At 36.2% G+C, this 22,057-nt stretch overlaps 1 protein-coding gene across 1 annotated transcript in view; it reads left to right on the forward strand.

Moving 5' to 3' along the window:
* LOC115065704 (zinc finger HIT domain-containing protein 1) overlaps positions 1-22,057 on the forward strand; it is a 73,255-nt gene that overhangs the window by 30,105 nt on the left and 21,093 nt on the right. The window contains exon 3 of the mRNA XM_049453950.1: positions 11,985-12,069. The gene's annotated coding sequence lies outside the window, so the exon portion shown is untranslated. The remainder of the gene's footprint in view (positions 1-11,984; positions 12,070-22,057) is intronic.

Genomic DNA, 22,057 nt, shown 5'->3' on the forward strand with positions numbered 1-22,057 from the left:
CGTCGCGCAGTGAAGGTTTACCTGGAAAACATCGATGTTTTTAACTATCACAGGATGGGTGTCATAAAGAACTGATCTTCACCATCTCCGTCTCCCGCATTGCTATTCTACATGAATAAAAGTTGCTCTAGAAACTCCTGCGTTGAAGGTAGCACCCTGTCTCTCCCCTCTTGTGTGTATGAAGGCTCGGTAAACGCTTTCCTTGTAGATACAGTGCTGCTTAGTGCCGCAATGAGTAGCGTCCTCGTCAATGCGGTATCTTGTCCACTATATATGGCACTATAGTGGTCCGATCCGATGTTGAAAACTTGTTCAAACATTATAGCATTGCCTTTGATAAAAATCCATGCCAAATTTTCAAAGATTTTTTCCATGCAAAGAACTGATTTGAATCGATCAGGTTGTATGGCATATACTTTATAGAGACGTCTCCTTCTTGGTGTTACAAACTCCGCTACAAACTACTGTTCTTACTACTAACTGTTAAGGGTATAGAAACTCTAATTAAGCCGTTCTTGGCGGTTAAACTTAATTTGATTTTGTCTCGATTCCAATTTAATCTCTAGTAACCTGTAATAGATTCATATGTTAGGCTTATTATTCAAATTGGCATATAAAATATTATCAACAAACAGTTCTAGAGCTGAATTCCTCAATATCAAATAGATATATGCAAATGGGGTGTAAAAATACTTCAGATAACTATTTGAAGCGTGCATATAAACTCTCTAATATCCACATAAATGCATAGAGAGCTTTTTATTGCTCACCACTAATTGCTAATTTAAATGCATTTGCACTTGGTACAGTAAATTATTCATGCCAAGCACACGCACACCGTACTTCCACTTGGCTTCCTGTGTTCTAATGCGAAGATACATATGTACAATTGCTAATGCATCCGCTGGCTCCCATTCAATCGGTACGTCGACTTTTTCCGTTGTTGTAAGACCATTCGTTTTATTAGTGTAATTGAAATTTAATAGTTTTAACTACTTTTGCGTTAGCGTTTATTGCTGCCGGTTCATTGAGAGATCGCCGCGAACATTTACTCACTCATTCATTCACTCACTACTCGGGCATCCGCACACCCTCAACACCCCGCGCCATCACATGCGCCAATGTCTACCTGCTCTTAAGCAGGTGTTCCCAACACTTCAACCACTGACGCACAAACACAAACATACATATATACAGATATCTCGACGCTGTGGGTGGTTTTCGCTTGATTGTTTAGTTTCGTTGATTGACTTCTTCAGTTGCCACTCTATGCCCCTATCTCTGAGTGTGCTACTTGCGGTACTATCGAAATGCTTTCATCTTCAGTATAGCGGCGTCATTAATGATGCTGCAGAAATCATTTAAAATGCATTAATTTTAAATTGAATCATTCGTTCGCTTGTAAGTGAAGTGAATTCGTAATTGAAAACGTAAGACAATCACTTGAGGTGCTGAGACAAGGTGTCGCCAAAGCATGCTGGCATTTTTACCAGTAGCCTAGATACTTACATATTCGGGAGCATTTATTTCTGCTTCAGTGATCGACTTGACAACTCTAACTTACTAATGTGCTTGACAGTTAGTGTGAACCAAGGTATGACATAATGTTGTCAATAATGAGAGCTAGAGTGCTGATATGTTTAGAGGAACTGCCAGCTAGATATCAACCTTCGTCTAACCCGTTGAAAACAAAACTATTAAACAAAGTTAATAGGTAAGGCCAAAAAATATCTCAAATTTGACAAGGACTGACTGTTAAAAACAACAACATTTTTACAAATTTTGAAACAAATATGTATTATCGCCTTCAAAATAAGTTCCTTTTGAGCGAATACAAGCAAGTCAATGTTTTATCGAATTTTCTGTGCACTTGTCTCAGCCTTCAGTGCCTCCAACGAATTTTTTTAGTGGCTTCAATGGACTCAGTGCGCTTTCCCCGAAGCATATTTTTGTATTTCGAACACAGAAATAAGTCACAGGAGCCAAATGTAGCAAATACGATGACTTTACAATGACTTTCGTATCAATCATGCATGAATTGTTTCACGTCGATGCCTCAAACTGACAAGTAAAGAATTTCTTGAACCACACCATATGAGCATCCCCTTGATTTTTGACCGACTTTCACGTGATTTTTTCGGTTTTAGCTCATTTTTGGAGCTCCATTTGTCAGATTGTTGGATAGTTTCGACGTTATAAGCCCATGTCTCATCACCAGTAATGATGTGTTAGCTAAATGTAAGATTCTCAGCTACGTAAAGCATCTCTTTTTCGACGTCGTTTTTGCAAAACATTCAGTTCTTTTGGTATGATTACAGCATTAGCACGCATCGTACGCAAAATATTAACCAAAATGTGTAGTCGATCCATAAGACATTTTGAGATCCTCAGCTTTCTCTCTGATGCCAACCAGACGATTTTCAAGTAGGAAATACTCGTATATGTTTAGAGGTTTAGAAGGTGAGCTTACTTCGAACTGATAATATACTGATTTCTCCTGAATTCCAGAAAATCGACCGACAAAACAATCTTTGGCTGATTTAGATTACGTCCGGTGGGTAAAGTCCACTGTTTTTTTGGTCTTTGACTTGTACCAATAGAGCCAATGTTTTCTCAACGGCCATGAAACGACTCAGAAAACGCGTCGGACTCTACTTGAAAATGTCAAATGCTGATGTTAAGTGGTTGTGCTTGTTGTTCGAAGTGAGCATACATTATCATCCATGGTAGACATTTTTGATATAACTGGACGTGAGTCATCAAAAACCGTTCGAGCTCAATAAACGAATTATTGAGATGACCATTGCTTTGAGTTGGTTTGCGGTATATATGTAGATATTGTAGTAATCTTGAATTTCGCGGCGTGATTTCCCTTCCAAAAAAGAGTGGTATGGCTGACAAATATTGATTAGGAAAAAGGAAGAGTCCAATTTGACTGAGTTCAGAGCAGGCGTTTATATTAAAATAGCTCTACAAAAACAAAAATGTTTCTTGTTGCCCTAGCAAATTATGACTTTATACATTAAAATATTGAATGCGATCTTGTTTTTAAAATGGCGGCATATCAGGTATTTTGATAATTCTCAGTTTGTTAGTAATATTAATTTAGGTTTCCAGTCATGATTAGTTCGCCTTTTTCGCTCATACAAACATCACCATCCTCAGGCTCCTTACGTATGATGAAACATCTATACCACATTTATTTTCTCAAGATAAATTTAATGATTTAATACGTTATCAAGTTAGGTAAGATAAAAAAATTTGTTAAAGTGTTGGACTTAAAAGGATATTGTTCTAGTGACATTTTCGAGCATTTACTGAAAGAAACAAATTGTATTAACCAGAATCTTAAAGTGATGGAAGAAAGGTATCAAGGTTGTTGAGACCGTTATACTACTATAAACAAAATAGTAAGACTTTGTTCATAACTTTAAAATTCTTAATCAATTCTTCAAAATCTATGTCGTTCCCCTCAAACTCATCCCTCCTTGGCACCAAAGTTTTTTCCAATCGTCCAGTTCTTAAAGTCAATTTCCGGAATAGCCTTTAATGCGCGTAGCGCTACACGTTTAATTTCTTCATTTGTCTCAAAACGGTTTCCCTGGGACGGTCCTTTGAGTTTGCTGAGCAGCCAGAAGTCTGACGGATCTAAATCAGGTGAATACGTTGGTTGTGGCGCGATATTGGTTGAAAATTTGTCGAAAATCTTACGAAGAATCAATAGTTGTCGGTCCATTCTTAGGCCCAAAAGATCTTTCAAAATGGTTTTCACTGATCCCTGCGATATTCCAACGATGCCAGTAAGATCTAAGACTGTTAATCATCAATTTTTAAACACCAATTCCTCATTTATTTCATTGATGTGTTGATCATCAGTTGTTGATGGACATCCTGAACGTGATTCGTCGTCAACGCGTTCTTGATCTTCTTCTAATAATTTGTGCCAGTCAAAAACACTTGCTCGCGACAAAAAATTATTACCGAAGACCTTTTCCAACATTCTAAGTAAATATGTTATTTGGTTTCAAGTTTTGCGATTTTTGTGGTGTAGAAAGGAAACAAAGATTTAAAAGTAAACGGAAGCAAATTTTACAAACCATTGATCGTTTCATCAGCTGTGGGCACAAATGTATCAAAAATTAATGATATACCTAGGGCAACAAAATCACTGTAGACCTATAAGCTATTCGGCATATGGAGTTTTTTTTTCGATACCAGTTGCGTTAGAAATTTCCAATGAATGTTTTACTGGAATTTATTAAGGCAAGTTTCAAGAAGAGTAAACCTATAATTTTATATAAGTAGAGTACTAGGTATATTTGAAACTGAGCCATCTCAGCATTCATAATTGAACATTAATGTAAAAATCCATACAGTGGAAGTGTCTTTAACCTTTGCACGCTCTAAATTGTAAGTAACGGCAAGCACAGTCACATTATTTTAGCTTTTAGGCATATTTTCGCGCTCGTCTCCCACTCCCGCGGTTTCCTTGACACTTTAGCTTTGTCAACCTATTTATTTGCTAGCAAATGAAATCCTCCATTACTCTTTATGAGTGCGGCACAATTTAATTTAAGCTCAATCGAGTTTTCCCCTACAAAAGCAAAGTGTAAAGCAATAACAACGAATGTGCTTTGATTTTATTAAATTCATTTAAGACATTTTTTGCCATAGATCAAACGTGAGAGTGAGTGGCTTTAAGATAGAAAAAAGAACAAAATTCTTGCTATATAGAATACAGAAGTATGCATGTGGCATGTACATATATGTATATGTATACCCGATTCAATACGGTATATGTATGTGTACCAATATACAAGTATGTGCATGTGTCTATCATTATATGTACTAACGTGTGTGTGTCGCCAATGGTAACATGGTGAGCCACAGCTTTGCAATTCAACGGAACTTCAACTGCCTGCAATGAAGTTTCCCGTTAACTTTTCATTAATTTTTTGCAATTTAATAAAACCGTACATTGTTGTTATTGTGCTTGTCTTAACTTTGATTACAGGCGTGCAAAGTGCAAGTTCAGTGCCAGCATTGTAATCATTACAGTTTGTCTTTTGTTTTTGCTGACTTTCATGTTGCCGCTGGCGCTACAGCACAGCCCGGCCACACACACACACACAGTCGCCGCTTTGCTAAGCTACACGCCAAGCTTCATGCTTTTGCTACGCTCTTCGATGCTCTTGCTTCTTTCGTGCCTTAAGTTACCTTCACCTCTCTCGCTTCTTTTGCTCCTCACGTTTCTCCCGCTTGGGTGCTTGTGGTTCGGTTTTGCCCGCAGGATAATGCGCATACAACTTCACTCAAGCGTCCTTACTTATCTCCGCCGTTCCTTATTCAATGAAGGCGCACAAGTTGCTCGGCTCGAGTTCTTTAGGTGTGTTTCTCCTGTTTTTCCTGTTGCAACGAGCATTGTGCGGCGACTGTCAGCATTTGTATGCGCATATTTTATTTATCTTCGACTGTTTTATTTATATTCTTTTACATATTCACCTTTAATAAATGTGTAATATATGCATTGGATTTGATTTGTTGCTTCTTCTTGGAATTTTTGTGTTTATTTCTGCTTGGCTTTGTTTAATTTCTACTCTGCTGGGCATTAATAAATGGTTTTAATGTTGGTAATTTTCGTGAATATTTCATTTGTTAGCGGGACTTGTGTCTTTTGCTTTGTTCCTTCAATTGAATTTCATCATATATACTCCTTATAATACAAAAATTAAGGCATACATACCTTCAAACACACATAAATGCTTGCATATCTAGAGAGCTTGACCAAGATAAGTTGGTATTAGCTACAGGCGCCTTTGCTACTTAGCAACTGAGCGCTGTGCGTCTGTGAGAAATGTAACAGAATTGTAGACAAATGTGTGACTCAGCATTAGACTAATGCCATTAACGTATTTATTTAATCTTAATGTCCTACAATAGTGTGGGCAGCTTTCTCTTTCTAAGTGTAGTTGAATCACCTCGTTTTCATTTATTAAAGCGCGAGTCGTAGGTGTCGAATTCCTTAATTACTTTTGATAACGCTCGAACATTCTTGAGAAAGATTTTGCGGTATTTGCGCTCACCTTACCAACCAGGTTTCTGTTAACTATGTGTTAGTTTGGGCCTACAACTGATACGTGAATTGAAGTTACTCATACGTCGTGGTGACCCTCTAAAGCATTTCAAACAAACAAATGCGTTTTGTTGGCAAAGATATCAGAAGATACATACATATGTACGAGTATAATTTGTAAGCTATTTTGAGGGGTGACTCGCTTTTACCTCAACAGCTTACAAATTAAAGCATCCGGAAATTGTAGTGCTTAAGTCGGTACACCTCAGTAGTGCGTTGCGATTTTTACAGTGGATAAAAATGTCGAACAAAGAATTTGTCTCAAATTTTGTATTTCTAACGAAATTTCGTATGTGAAATCGTTGCAAATGTTGGGAAAGGCTTACGGGGACTCAGTTTTATAAAAAAACATAAGCCTACTAGTGGTACAAAGCCTTCAGTCGAGAGATCGTTGCAACCATGACTGGTTCTGGACGACCTTCGACCCCTCAGCTGATTAAAATATTAAAAAAACTAAAGGATAGCGTGTTTCACAATCGTCAGGTTAGGGTTAGAGAGATGAAAAGAAAGCTCCGCATCTCTTGCGAGACCATTCGCATGAGTTTGGTGGATATTTTGGGTATGAAATGCGTTATTCCTTGACTTGTCCCAATACTTTTTTTTAAATTTTTTTCAAAAAGAGAAACGTAAACAGGTCTCTTTGAACCTGCATGTTCGTACGAATTCCGATCCCACATTCATGGAGAGCATTAGAACTGCCGATAAGACAAGGATTTATGTGTTTGACAAGCAAACAAGTTAACAGTCATCGGAATGGACCGCTCAGAAATCAATGTGATGATCAGTGGTTTTCTCGATACTCGTGGTTTGGTGCATCATGAATTCGTTTCGGTGGGACAGATATTTTAGTGAGAACATCCGTCGAAAACGTTCGCAATTATGGAAGAACAATTCATGAATTTTATTCTATGATAATGGGCCATCGCAACGAGCCACGATTGTGAGCGAATTTACCAACAGATTTGGCTCCCTGTGATTTTTGCTTGTTCTCAAACTAAAATTGCCGGTCCTTGAAACCTGTTTTCAGTCGATAGAAGAGATAAAACAAAATTCGCTGAAGTAGCTGAAGGCTGGCTTTTCATTTGTAGCATAAACAGTAAAATTCTTCACTCAAATATGACGAACTTTGTGCCTGAATAGTGTTTTGCCGTGAGTTCTTCTTCACTACTTTAAGAAGTTTATGTTGAACATGTACTAGCCAAGCGTATGTTCCAGAAGGAGCCTGTTTCTATGAAAGTGCTGATATTGGCTTGGAAGAACGTTGTGGGTTAGCACAGAGGTTTGAGAATAAAGAACTGGAAGCACTACTCGATGAAGATTTTTACCAAACACAATCAGAGCTCGTAGAATGATTGAGGATCACCCAATAACCATTTCAAAAGGTTTAAAAGCAGCCAAACACATTTAAAAGCAAGGAAATTGGGTGCGATAAAAATTGCAGCCACGAGACGTTGAAAGAAGATTTTGCATGTAAGAAATGCTGTTTGAACGCTATAAAAATAAGTTCTTTTTGCAACGAATTGTAACTGGTGATGAATGACTCAAATACAGCAAACCTAAATACAGAAAATTATATATGAAACCTATCCAACTAGCCAAATATACATATTAAGCAATCGATATCTGAACTGCGTGACAACATTAGCGACATAATTCTCTGTGCTTGGGGGCATCAGAAGACTTGCTGTAATAAGAGTTTCTAAATCTGTGTAAAACCATTAATAGGGAACGCTCATGACAACAAATCATAAAAAAATTTTCGGAGTTTCGGACTAGCCATGAGACAATCATTTTCCATCTTGAGAATGTGCGGAATTACGTTGAAATACCGGTTGAAAGCTATTTGGGAAACAGCGGACAGAAAATATTTTTTCAACTACCTTATAGCAGAGGCCTTTTTGCTTGTGACTACAATTTGTTTTGGTCAAAGCAGAAGTACCTCACTAGAATACGGTTCATATCAGACCATGCTCTCAAAACTTGGCTTGAGCAGGCGTAGTTCATTTTGGCTTTTCCGACCATTTTTATATGAAATTTTCTAACTACAGTTGCCAAGCTATCATTATTTTGGAAATATTGTTCAATAATGAAGACACGTTGTTCCAACATGTAACGCACAAGAAACGAAGCAAAGACGAAATATCTCCTGTCATGAAACAAACAGTCGTCGCACTCGCGACTTAGCTCCCAAGTCACTATTGAAAGTCAGGGCTTCGAATTCGTAGATAAATTCGTCTATCTTGGAACCATCTTTTATAACAACAACAACGTCAGACTCGAAATCCAACGCAGAATAACTCTTGCCAACAGGTACTACTTCGGACTGGGTAAAGTCCTCCCTCGACGAGCAGAGACCAAATTCCACAAACTATGGCATGGACGATGACAACATCTGAAGGATCGGCATTGCGAGTTTTGGAGAGAAAGAACGAAGAAGAAACTGTCAGCTGTCGATTTGTTTCTTTTTAGGGTTGTCAACATTTTACTACATAAATGGTGGTGAGCTTAATTCCGATCTTGCGTTAATTTTAGCACACAATTTATCTTCTATGAAGGTTATCGAAGAAGAATAAACATGAAACGGAAGCTTCCGTTTGGTGACAGCCTGACTGTCACCTAGTGAAAGCGAATATTGACAATATAATACAATAACTTCATAAGAGAAACCGAGAGATATACAAATTCACACTGAGGTTACACCTAAAGGCACATTTTGATGAAGTATTGGAGTATGGAGTGTACATATGCCATATGTGACTACATAAGCACCCTATTTATATCAAGTAAATGGCAATTGTACAACCTGTCTACTATTCACTTATAATAAGCACTTCTGGAGCTTTGTAAATCTGTTATATAAAAAAGCTGGCAGCTGTTCCTTCCTGCCGTCACATGCACGTAAACCCAAAGGTTGTCGGTATTTCTATTTTCACTTTCATTTTGAACATTTGAATGCACATTAACATCCAAAGTTTTCTATTGTGCTGCTTTTACCTTTGTGTCATGCTGTAGGGATATAGACATATACAGCACATACATACATACACATATCTGTTAAAGTATGTGTCTCTGTATCGAATGCTGTCAATTTTATTTATGCTGCTCTTTGCTCTGCACCTCACTGCATTGTCAAAAGTGAATAGACCAACGCATAATTCTCATTATCATTATGACTTTTTGTGCTGACTTTTGATCGACCGTTATAAAGCTCTTAGCATAACGCTCATTATTACGTACGCAGAATACTGACTGGAGTACCAGCTGTAACACATATTTGTTCACAAAATTATATTTGCAACTATATGTGTATAAACCTATGTAAAATTTGTAAGTATGTATGTGTGTATTGACACCCATCTCTATATTAAACGTGTCCGTTTTACGACAGTTGTCTTTGTCAATAAGACACTTGAATGAACGCATAATACAGAATAAACATTACTTGTTGTTGTTGTTTTGGAAAATTCACTTATTATCACGCTGCTGTTGTTGTTATTGTTGCTGAGCAAATAGTCACAGCAGCGATTCATTGAGCACATGCTTGTATGTAAACGTGACACTTATCACGTTGGGCGCCACTGAAGCTAGAGCGGTTAGACGGCCCTATTATCGCCTGTCTCTTACATGTGTCATCCAATAAATGGATTGGTCATAGACAATATACATACGTATGTATAATGCTTGCTTTATGGTATTTGTAGGTTGATGCCCGATAGATTTTCTAAGCATGTTTATGTGATACTAAAAATTTGCAGCATTAAACTTTTTATTTTGAACGCAGTGGCTTGCGGGAAATATCACTGACTATGAGGACCAAAAGCTCACTTAGATCTCCGTACATATGTACATACGTCCAGCGTGCAATGAGTCTCCACATGACACTAGCCACATCTTCGCATGCTCTGCTAACCCTACATATCTGACATCCTTCACCCTTTGGTCAGATCCCGAAGAAACAGCGCGTTTCCTTAGCCTACCATTGGATGATGTTGATGACAACTGATCTAATCCTTACCATCCTAACGGGGATTAGGTACCCATTACAACAATAACAACCAAAAGCTTCATCAGGATCGAAAAGGACTTCTCCGAGTCGTTTGATACCAAACGCGGTTTCAAAAAAGTGACTGCCTATCGTGCGAGTTCTTCAATCTCTTACATGCTACTGGAGAAAATAATTCGAGCTGCAGAACTTAATCGAGCAGGTACAATATTCTATATGAGTGTACTGCTGCTGGCGTATGCCGAAGACAACGATATCATTGGCCTCTACATCCCCGCCGTTAGTTCTACTTTCTCTAGACTGAATAAGTAAGCGAAGCAAATGAGTCTGGTAGTGAACGAGGGCAAGCCGAAATATGTATCTCCGGTCATGAAACAAACAGTCATCGCACTCGCTACTGGGCTCCCACGTCACTGTTGATGGATGAAAACACTTTAACGATGAGAGCATTCGACGCAGTACTCGCCGGGGGAAGCAGAAGGCGGGGAAGGCCTCATTCCACTGGAAAGATCAGGGAGAGAAGGCTGTAATAGGATTCTCCATTTGACGCTAAACAGCGAAAAAGAAAGAAGTCTGGCGCGCAGTTGTAAACTCGGCTGTAACCGCGTAAGTGGTGCCAATAAAGAAGAAAAAGATGAGGACACATATTTATATTAATTTTGTAGGTTTTTATGATATATACCGACAATTCGAAACAAGAATTCAAGTGCCGTTTTAATTGGTCAGCATTGAAGCTGATGAAATTCCTTTCCTTCAATTGCCACTTCTAGCTAAAGTCACGTCTATCATGCAACATGAAAAAGATCGTTTCAACGGTTCACAGATAATAATTTCGGTGTGCAAAATGAAGAACTTAGGTGACCAACAAAAAAGTTTGAAGACGCCGAACTGCAAGCAATATGGGATGAAGGTGAAACTTGGAATCAAAAGCATGACAGCTATTGTAAATATTGCACAATAAATCATTACAGACCGTTTGAAAGCTATGGGAAGGAGACAAAATTGTGGATATAGGTGCCTAACGAATTGAATGAAAGACAAATGGAAAACAGAAATATTTATGAAATTTTGCTTCAAAGACACGGTACAATGAAAAATTGATATATTTTAGGAGTATTATACAGAGAAAAGCATGGCTTATTCCGGTACAATCATCAACGTCGACTAGAAAAAACAGATCGTTTCGGTAATAAGGCAATGTCCTGTGTTTGGTGAATATGTTATATCATGATCTCCCAAAAGATGGTGAAACTGTTAATACTAATCGCTATAGATAACAAATGATCAATTGGAACTGTGCATTGATCGAAAAACGCCCAGAGTGGTTCAGAAGACACGGCACGGTAATTTTGTTATACTACAAGGCACCCGCAAAGAAGGCGTAATCTGTTTAGCATACAATCAAAGTGCTTGTCTTGGAACTGCTACCCCACCCGCTGTATTCACCGCACTTGGATTCTTCTTCGATTCCAATGCAGGAGTCACAAATTGGGTATCTGATTGGATTGCTTTAAAAAATATTTCTATTGACATGTAATCCACAAATTGCCAAACTTTTTATTTTTTTACTTTGCCATTCTTAATTAGTATTTCATTTTCCCATAAAACGCTTAGTTCGTACCGGCACACCTGTTCAGATCGGACTTCTACAGTATACAGTATAACTGTCATACAAATTGACCGGTCAAAATCAAGATAAATATCTTTTTGTACCCTTTAGGCTATAGAACACAATTGTGAAAAGTTTCGTAGTTTGTAAGCAGTCGAACTTTAAGGTTTTTCTTATTTTTTTTAGATATGGAAAACTTAATCCAGTTATTAATTAAACATTTTATTTTATATTTTTAGGTACATCTATTTATAAATAATCTGCAACGACCGCTACAACTCGCCTAAATTTGGTGAAAATTCTCTGAAAATTTATTTACTTTTGGTAAGTGAATTACTAAATTTAAAAGTATAATTTATATTTTAATAATTTTCATTTTTGACTTAAATGATTTATACATACCCTGAGATAACTAACCGAGCTTTCTAAAACTGGTTTATATTTTTCTGAATTTTTCTTCAACGAACATTGATGATCGAGCAGTACAATAATATTTGACTTTTGATTGATTTTTAGTGAGAACTACTTCATTCTAAAAGCTAACTTCTTCGTCAGTGGTGAAAGCCTCTACAGGTTATCATTCAACTGTTTGCCAGACGGTGCTGTAGTTTGCATATGATCCCATTATTAGATGATTAACCATAAGTCTATAATCTTCCTGCAGACATGATTTTAGGTAGGTTAGCTTATTTGGAATCACTGATGTCCTTCCTATCATGAACTTACTCCTCGAAAAGCTCTTTAAAATTTTGACAAAAATAAACCTGAAACTTTTACATAAACATTTTCTATTTTTAAAGATCCTAACAACACCTTAATCAGGCAGTAAATTTAACCACTAAATTCGGAATGTCAAGCATATAATATATTTTAATCAATCGATCAACTTCAGCAGAAGTCAATATCTCTTTACTTACTATTTCACAACTCTTAAGCATATTCATTATTAAAGGCAGTAATCATCTTCATAGTGAGTTCAACATCAATTTCAAAGAAATATTTTAAACAGTAGTTAGTCTGCTGAACCCCGTCATGACCGTTAAAAAAGTTAAACAACTACGTTGTCTCTTGATTTCCCCCTTTAATTTGCATATTATAAAAATATTAATTTACAAAGTCATTTCCTTCTCTTGCTTAATAAATGTATAAATATTTATATAGACCTTAAAATGTAACTGTAATTGTTTTGACTACGCGCCATCTGGCGCACGCGAGCAAACACTCGTAATAATTGTGGCTACATTTGTAATGGTCTCCCATGAATAAATTTTGTATTTACTTCAGTCGGAACGCAATTTCCTAACTTTCATGGCGGGAATATTAATATATGTACATAAATTAGAAACGAACAAACAGCTTTGCATTCCGGAATCGAAGACGTAAAACAGAATGTGATTATATTTAGCTTGAATAAAAATAATTAAGATGTCATAACGCGAAGATGGCTTGATGAGTCAACGACTTTTGATTGGAAATTGCCGTTTTTCCCTGTGCGAAGGATATAAAGTTTTTGTTGTGATTCATAAGCTGCTCGATTTTATTTCGAAGGTAGTCTGATTCTGACTACGAGGGTATTCAAACACCCACTGGGGCAGGCCTATTTTAAAATGCCGATTACCGACGCAATCCATGATTCCTGGAATAAAGACACGTCGTAGCCGCCCTGCTCTAAGTTGAAAAGAAGCTCGAAGAAGGCGATCTTACTTTTGTAGAGGACCCTCAGCTTCCAACGGCTTCATTTCCACTATTTTCCACCGCTCCCGTAACATTTATACTGCGGTCTATGAGTGCGACGGTCAAATGGCGTTTCGTAATTTCATTGTCTGCCGCTGCCTTGGACGTTGTCGGTTTGTCGTCTGCGTGCTTGACTTCTAGCTTCCCAGCTACGTCTTTGCAGTTCCTTCGACTCGCACTCCGTCGAACGCCACTTGTGGCCAGAATTGAAACACTCGGTAACCTGCTCGGGAAAGCAAAGAAGTTCTTCTTCCTTTTCTATGTTTATACTTACAGCGCTTGGTCTGAGTGTTCATGGACTATGGCAGTCATGCGCTGTAAAGCTGGTTTGGTAGTAGTACTACAACCACCACAAACCTGTTTCTGGTGCAATGGAGGTGTGGCCGCTTCCGATATATATACAGCAGTCCATCATAAAGGGATTATTGGGAAAATAAGTTAGCCTTCGCTAGGATCCGCCTGCTTGCAATGTATTGACTCTGACAGGAGGCAGCTTGAAACGAGGCGTTACAAACATCGTGGCAAAATTAATATATTCCGATTCTTAGACTGGGTGAATCCTTCCTATTAGTAGTCTGCAATAAAGGGTATTGTAAGATACCTAGCAAGTTCCTGTTCCTAACCGATACCACGGATCTTAGTGATCCTTTAAAAGTGAATTAATTTTCGGTCACCAATAATGGCAGAAAGGAGTAAGAGAGTGATATCTATACGGTTTAATACAAATACCAAAATGTATAATCGATTGGGAAGTGGTGTCTTTGCACCAAAACTAAATACCAGAATTGCCTTCCGACTGCCAGATCACTGCAGTGCCTTCCAAGTGGAGATCACAGCAATCAAAGAAAGTCTTGAGGGTGCTACTATAAGAAATATTGTATATTATATACATATATGTATATGCAGATAGCCAGGCAGCTTTAAAATCACTAAAGTTTCTTAGAGTTTCATTCAAGATTGTGATCTCTTAGAGGATCTGAAATCCTATATCCTAAAAGCAGAGTCGCGGAATATGTGCTGCATATGCCGACTATAAAAATTCGACTAACAACGGGTCACTGCCTAATTGGTGGGTATTATAGCAGACTGGTAATGCGAGGACCAATAACCTCTCCACCCATATTCTTGTCAAAATGTTTTCCAATGTGTTGGCTGCAAACATTTACATTTGTTCAATGAGTACTACAAAAATGATTACTTTACGATTCAGAATAAACAGTTATAAATTATATGCAAAAAATTTTCAACAAATCTTTAAATCAAACATTTTGAAGCACAATATACTCTCCAACGCCAAATTATCTTATAAACGTGTATACATACTTATACTATATATACAAACGCATATATCATGTGCAGTAATGAAATTCAGTCCGAATTGTTTATTGGCAAGGGGCATCTGCATTTGCGAATTATTTTATGCACTTCAATGCAAATCAAAGCTGATCGAATTTTAAATAACAAATATAAATGCATATGTATGTACTTGTGTGTATGTAGTGCTCGACTGGGTGCAATTCACATTTTGGCCACAATTGTTACGGAGCAAATATTTATCTCCACGCGCAAGACACAGGCGCCCATATACTTTCGTACATAATTACAACTGGAAGAGTTCTTAACGAAGCTATCCGCTGTATTTATTTTCGTATGCCAGCGTCAAAGCGCTCCTCCCAAATAAATATTGTATTAAGCTTGTTGATTTTCTTTATTTATTTTTGTTCATTTAATTTCCTTTCGTGTTTACTTTGGTTATCTGAAGGCAGGGAATTTTTGAACCAATTGATGGATATCGGAAAACGTGTCTTGCAATTGCATTTATATAAATAACGTAATTTTGAAGTAGTCTCTAGTATGTGTTCCATTTGAGGTATAAAGTCCATAGAGTTTATGGAAAAATGTTATAAAACGCTAAGCTTTTTAAGTAAATAGCAGTCAACCCATACTTTGTCGTTCGAACATAACCTCAAAGTCGAAAACGTGCACAAATTCCAATATTACAGCTTTTATACTCTTAGTGTCGATCTTATAGTGGCATCGATAGTTCACTTAAAAGACATTTCATTTATGCTTTCCTCTCTACAACGTTAGCACAGGGTATGCTCTATTTGTATAATCTGAAAATAAAAATGTTTTCCGTATAAAAACTTGATTTTGATTGCTCGGTTTGAGTGGCAGCTTTATCATAGGATGCCTTTCGGTTCCTTATCCTATAGTTTTACGGGGATCTTTGATCTCTCATCCGATGCCGTTGTACCCTATTCAGTGGGGGTGTCTTTTACGTGGCGGGTTCAAAGCCCAGCGCACAACCCTGGAAAAGTATGATTCGCCGTCTCATTTTAGCTAGCCTTCAAACAGATATTTTTTGACTATCCAGAGGATACTTGTTCTATGTTCTATTGTTATGTTGTTCGTGACTGCTGGATCCATATGTAAAATAATCGTTTCTGGCCATTTCCATGTGAATGGTGCTCAGAGAACTTTCCTCACTTGCGTGAACTTCTATACATCGCTGCATCTTCCTATTTCATGTAGTGGTCCAATATTTGGCGGTTCCTTTTTGAGTCATCTTCAAAGTTTCGAAGATGTTCAAAGATTCAATTGGAATCAATTCGAAGTACTTTAATTTAATCTACGTATTGAACAATCAGAAAATGAGCTGACGAGCTTTAGCTTATCTAACCGGGTTCTTAAATTTAAGTTCTTCTATAGCATTAAGACTGAACGGTCTAATAATGAGAGACTCCCATTATATTATAAAGAGCCTTGTTTCAGGAAATTTGATGGACTTTGCTAAAGACCAAGACAGTCTGCTTTTTCTTACTATAGTTGTGTTTTTTCGCTCTTGTTACCTAACAAATGCAAACTATTACAAACCTTACACTGAATCAAATATATTGATAGATTTTATTAGATCTATTTTTTGCAAAAAGTTCGATAGGGTGCTGAATATTATAATAAATAGTACTTTTTCTACCTTGTTAGACCTTAAAACTCAGCTACATCGACATCGCTGAATTCATGATTCATTATCGAAGTAATTGAGCTCAGACTCACTACATTTCTTAGAAATCTAAATACTGCTCTATGTTGGCGAAGATTGACTCTCCTTAAACGTTAACCCTTCTTAAGGGCCACACCGAGTGTGTCAGCCTAAAAACTACAATTTAACATACTTATTAGAATATATAGTAAAATTGATGAAGAAAAAAATTAAATTTTTGAGTGTAACTTCCTCACGATCCACGATGGCGCTAACAAAACAGATCTCTTACAATTGGAGCAAATTCCAGCATTCTACGTGGATAAAATGTAATAACAAGTCTCTCCTAGAAAATATTGTCCGTTCAATGACCTATGATAAAAAATTCAAAAAACTTACAAAATTGAAAAGAAAAGTTGAATTTTACCCAAAATTTAGATCGTTTTTGGATTTCGATGGAATTTCCGCTTTTTGATCAGATAAAAACTGGTAGGACAGTCTATGGAGTACTTTATAGTTATTGAACATGCAGAAAATTTCATAGTGACTGGATTTTGAGTTTGCAGCAAATTCGAAAAATGTTCTTGGGGAATAATGCGTTGAAAGATAAACCAATAGATCCCATTGAAGTGATTGAACTGAGCCGTTACAATTTAGAAGGCTGTGTTTCAAAAACTATTTGAGATACTGATTTAAAATTTTGGAATGAAAATGAATGAATGTAAAGGTGATACCTATGGAATCCAGATATGCATAAAAAAATATTTTTAAAAACATTCACACCACATGCGCTCTTACAAGAAAGTAAGGTAAAGGAACCCCTTCCAGACCCAGATATCTACAGCGCCATCTGTCGGAAAACTTACTTCTGCATGAAGTTGTTTATTAATCGTGACTTTCTGCTTATTTAAGTAGTTTTTTGTACAAGACTATATTTTGCACCAATAGCAACTAGTCCAAATGTAACCACTTACACACTAGTCCTTCTCGTAACCAAAAAAATTTTAAATATAATATTTGCAAAGGTATTAATGTTTATATATACAATATATAATATGTATCTATGTATATGTAGGTTAATTTTTCACACGTGCATAATTCTTCCACCAATTATATATTTCAATCAAAAGAAATGCCGCCAATAATACAATTAGTCCCCACATACCTGCATACAAATATATACTCAAGCTGGCACACTAACAAAAATAAATACAATTTTCGTTTATTTCCATTTAAATTCTTCAAATGTGGACTAATTTTAATTTCGCTCATATTTTTCGAAATATCGCTGCCAATTTTTTAATTGATTTATTTGCCTTGCTTTATCTGCATAATGTTGCTTGTATTTGAAATAAATTCAGTGAATTCAAAAGCAAAAAGAATTTATTTATATTTTTGTTAATTTTTTTTATTTTTACGATTTTCTTACAAATCATGTGAATCAGCGAGTTTTTAAAAAGTGAATCTGCCGCTGAGTTTTTGAGAAGAGACGAAGAGAAATATACTCTTAGACAGATATTTACGAAGAACAAAAGACTAGACGAATTTAATTATTTAAAACGTGAAAATTTTCCACAACGCTCGCAGATAAAGCGCACTGAACTTTAACTTTAAGTATATATATTTAGTCTTGCTACTTTTTCGGTGCTTATTCTAATACTCAAAAACATTTCTAGCATCTTAAATTTACCTGCTTACGGTACATTGATATCTCCATATGGCAGATGTGTGTGGCGCTCAAATGTCGACTTGTTGCCTTACGGCGTCGGCGCTTGTTGTTTATTTATGTATGTGTATGTATGCATGTATTTGTACATATGTATATGTATGTATGTATGTAAGTACTCTCTGCATATGTAAATTTTATTATGATTTATGCTTGTTTACATGCTTTATCTTCCACATTGCCGAATTGCCTCTGCATATCTTAATATGCCTTCTTCTTGTGTTTTTGTGCGTTCTTTTGCAAGCAAATAAAAAAGAAGACAGCAAAAAACTCTTTCTGTTTATCTCGTTTATCTTTCATGAGTGTCGCAATGCCAAAGAGCAGCTCATCCTTTTGTGATTATGCTCATAAACTTTTATAAATATGTATATAAATATTCATATTTACCTGAAACCAAATCTACATGATGTGCTTTTTCCAGCCCGTACCCAAGTTTAATGGGAAAATCTTAATGCCAACAATTTTGAGAGGTTTCTTTTTAAATGGCTGTAAGCGCTCTGTATTCGTTTAAATGGGCCGCCAATCACATACCGGGCGACATTTATGATTCACTCAGTTTTACCTTTTTTGTCTGTTTTTTTTTTAAGTGAAATTGTATTTGTTCAAGAGTTTAATGGGTTTAGGTTAAAAAAAGTAACGATTAACTTTCTGGTATTTTGTAATGCCAAAATATCACTGTACGTGTCCTCGACCTCGATCCATTACGAAAACGATATGAGAAGTTCTGATAATCCATCCTAAAAAACCATCACATCAAACTTGACCTATAAAGAGAGTGAAACCGAATCGATAAATTTTGGCTACAATTTTACAATATTTTGTATGTCAATTATTGTGTGTTTATCAGTGGTTTTTGTACGACGCGAAAAGTTGTCCGGTGATTTTTACTAAGGAAAATACAAACTGAACAGCGAGTTTGCTTGAAATTTTGTATTTCCAATAGAATCACGGCTTCAGAATCGTTAAAAATGTTGCAGCACTATTTTAAAGAGTTTACTGTATAACGAAGTGAAGTTTTATTCGAATAGCGCTAAGCATTTAGCAAAGATCGTGGAATCGACTTTTAATCGTGTCATCAACGTTACCTGAATGGCAAGACTTCTGCTAATAATGCCATAGAGAAATTTAAGAAAAAAGTGGTTGATGAACATGGCTTTGACATCAGAGATATAGTAAAAGATTTCAACATATTTTATTGATCGACTCAACTTAGTTTGGTTAATATTATGGGTACTTGTACCAAAAGACCTGAATCTATACAAAAACGACGTCAAGTGGAGGTTGCTATAGACATGATTGCCAACGTGGCTGAAAAATATTCTCAAGCACCTCTTGCAAACATCTATTCGACACTAAATTCATCCAACGCATTTTTACTGTCGAAACGGTCTAAGAATCTTGCAAATGACTCTAAAAAGAGCCAAAATCTAAAAATCCAAAAGTCACTGAAGACAAGTATACTTATTCATGGGCGAATCCAGAAATAGTTTTAAAATTATAAAAAAAAAATTTTTCATTATTTTATATTAAATATAGTAGTGTTTATACAGTTAAATATCATGGTGAAAAAAATTGAAATCGACCTTCTAATTTCAAATCTTGTCCATATTTTATTGCAATGTAAAATACTGTAGTCAGTTCGTGGAATAAGTAGAAAAAACGAAACGATTTGGGCCAAGTTTTGAGAATCTTTCGAAAACTTCTGTTGCAGTGAAGATAACTTCAATGTCATAGAGCGTGTGCAGCAATGCCAGGTCGATCAATCTATCTTGAAGCATGTTCATCCTCAGTCACGTTTTCATGAGACGAAGAGGCGAAAAAGAGCATTCAGAGCTCGCATTCGTCACAGGAAGTATGCAGAATATGCGAAGAAAACTATGAATTATGTAGGTCTACAACGTAGTTTTTCAACGTTTCCAATGCAGTAATCGGTAACTTACTGTATTTTAATTTTTTGCTTCAGCTCCTAATGACACTACCAGTGATCAAGTTCACCTTAGATCTTAAAACGTTTTCATTATCCAAAAGGCCTTTGAAAGGCCAGATTCTCGGTTTTTCTTCGTCAACTTTCAGTTCTGCCGCCATTTTCGGAACGTAACAAGCAGCGTATTTATCGTATTTGATGCCTATTATGGTGGAAAACTTGAAGGACAAATCACAGGAGAATGTATCAATCAAACAGATCCCATATAGAGCTGAAAGCAACATCTATTTTAAGTTCCCTATCAATCCGCGTCGTTTCAAATTTAGCACTTTCAGTTACGGATCTGATTGGATTTATTAGAAGACATTTTTGTAAATTTAAGAGAGCTAACTCTAGTAAGCAGTTGATTCGACGCTCTCAAAGTGTCTTCATCTTCCATAGTTTACGGTCCGCAGCTCAGACATTAGCATTCCCAGAAATGTAGCTGCATAAGAATCACTTAAGAGATTAAAGATTTGATCAGCCGATTAAAAAATATTTGATCATCCAATACAGGCAGCCAAACTTCAAATCCATCACAAGCTTACCATTCCACTTCGCTCTTTATTTATAATCATATAATCCTTCCAAGTTCCTTCTTTATAACCAGTGTTTTCAGTTCCACATTTCTTTTGTTCCAAGGTAATGTTTAATATCGAGCTTTCAGTGATCATTCTTGCAACTAGCTCGGTCATTGTCACTATGTACGAAAAAACCGAACGTGCGAATTCGCACATCGCCTACTTATTTAAGAGATCTTCCATTAATTTAAAAAGCCGGCTTAAGTTTAATACTATGAAAGAATAAAGCATACAATGTATTCTTTAGCAAGTAAGGAAGCAGAATATTCGGGCGAAGTCGAATACTTTAGAACTGAAATAGCAGTGTTTATGATCAATGTGGCTAAAGGGGCGAATCGATCAAACAGCTGGTGCTGGCCTGCACTAATACCACTTTAATAATCTAACGACATATTAGATAAGTCGATTTGTGTTTAAATTATTATCAAAAATCATATTCCCTTTATATTTACTTGACAAATATATCTAATATAACAAAAAAAAGAACTGCGTTTCGACAAAATCGCGTTTAAGGGGGTATTCTAGTCTAGAAATGCTATTTAACGGCATTTTTTAAAGTCCAATAAAAAAGAAACTAAGAACATTTTTACTATACAATTTTCTATCAGATATTTATTGATATTTTAAGAATGCAAAAAATAATAAAAAAAAAATTTTGTGATAATTTAATTAATTGCGGCGTGGTGGCGTGGCGGGGGTTGAAAATAAGGGGGCGACCTTCCCGACACGATTCCAACACTTTGGGTGATCCGAAAAAAAAAATAAAAAAATTTTTAATCAGTACAAATGCCGCTATCGTCTGAACTAGGATAAATAAAAAAAAAAAAAATTTTCAGTAAATGGCGACTGTTTGAATTTTTTGCCCGTTTTTTGGCAAAGATCAAAATTTTTTAAAAATAGTAAAAATGAAAAGTTTTTAATAATCCTAGTTCCAACCATAGAGAGATATATAAAGAAGGTCCACACCAAATTTCAAGTTAATTGGTTCATTAGAACTTGAGAAATCAAATCAGAAGTGTTGAAAATAGTGGTTCGAGAAAAACGCGATTAAAGTTTTACCTTATACGATATTCGCTTAACCGTTGCACGATATTCGCTCACTAAAATGGCTATAACTTTGAAAATAATTTGAGTTTTGAAAAATTCTTTTAGGGAGATATTTTTGAATATCAAAACTATCGAAATATGAAAAAAAACCGATTTTTTCAAATTTCTAGACTATAATACCCCATTAAAGTATTGGGAGCCAATTATACTCAATTAAAAAATTCTGGAAATATACTCATGTTTCAGAAACCTCAGTACAGCTGAAACTATTTGTCAGA

Source organism: Bactrocera dorsalis, chromosome 3 (genome assembly GCF_023373825.1).
Source record: "Bactrocera dorsalis isolate Fly_Bdor chromosome 3, ASM2337382v1, whole genome shotgun sequence".
Lineage (NCBI taxonomy): Eukaryota > Metazoa > Arthropoda > Insecta > Diptera > Tephritidae > Bactrocera > Bactrocera dorsalis.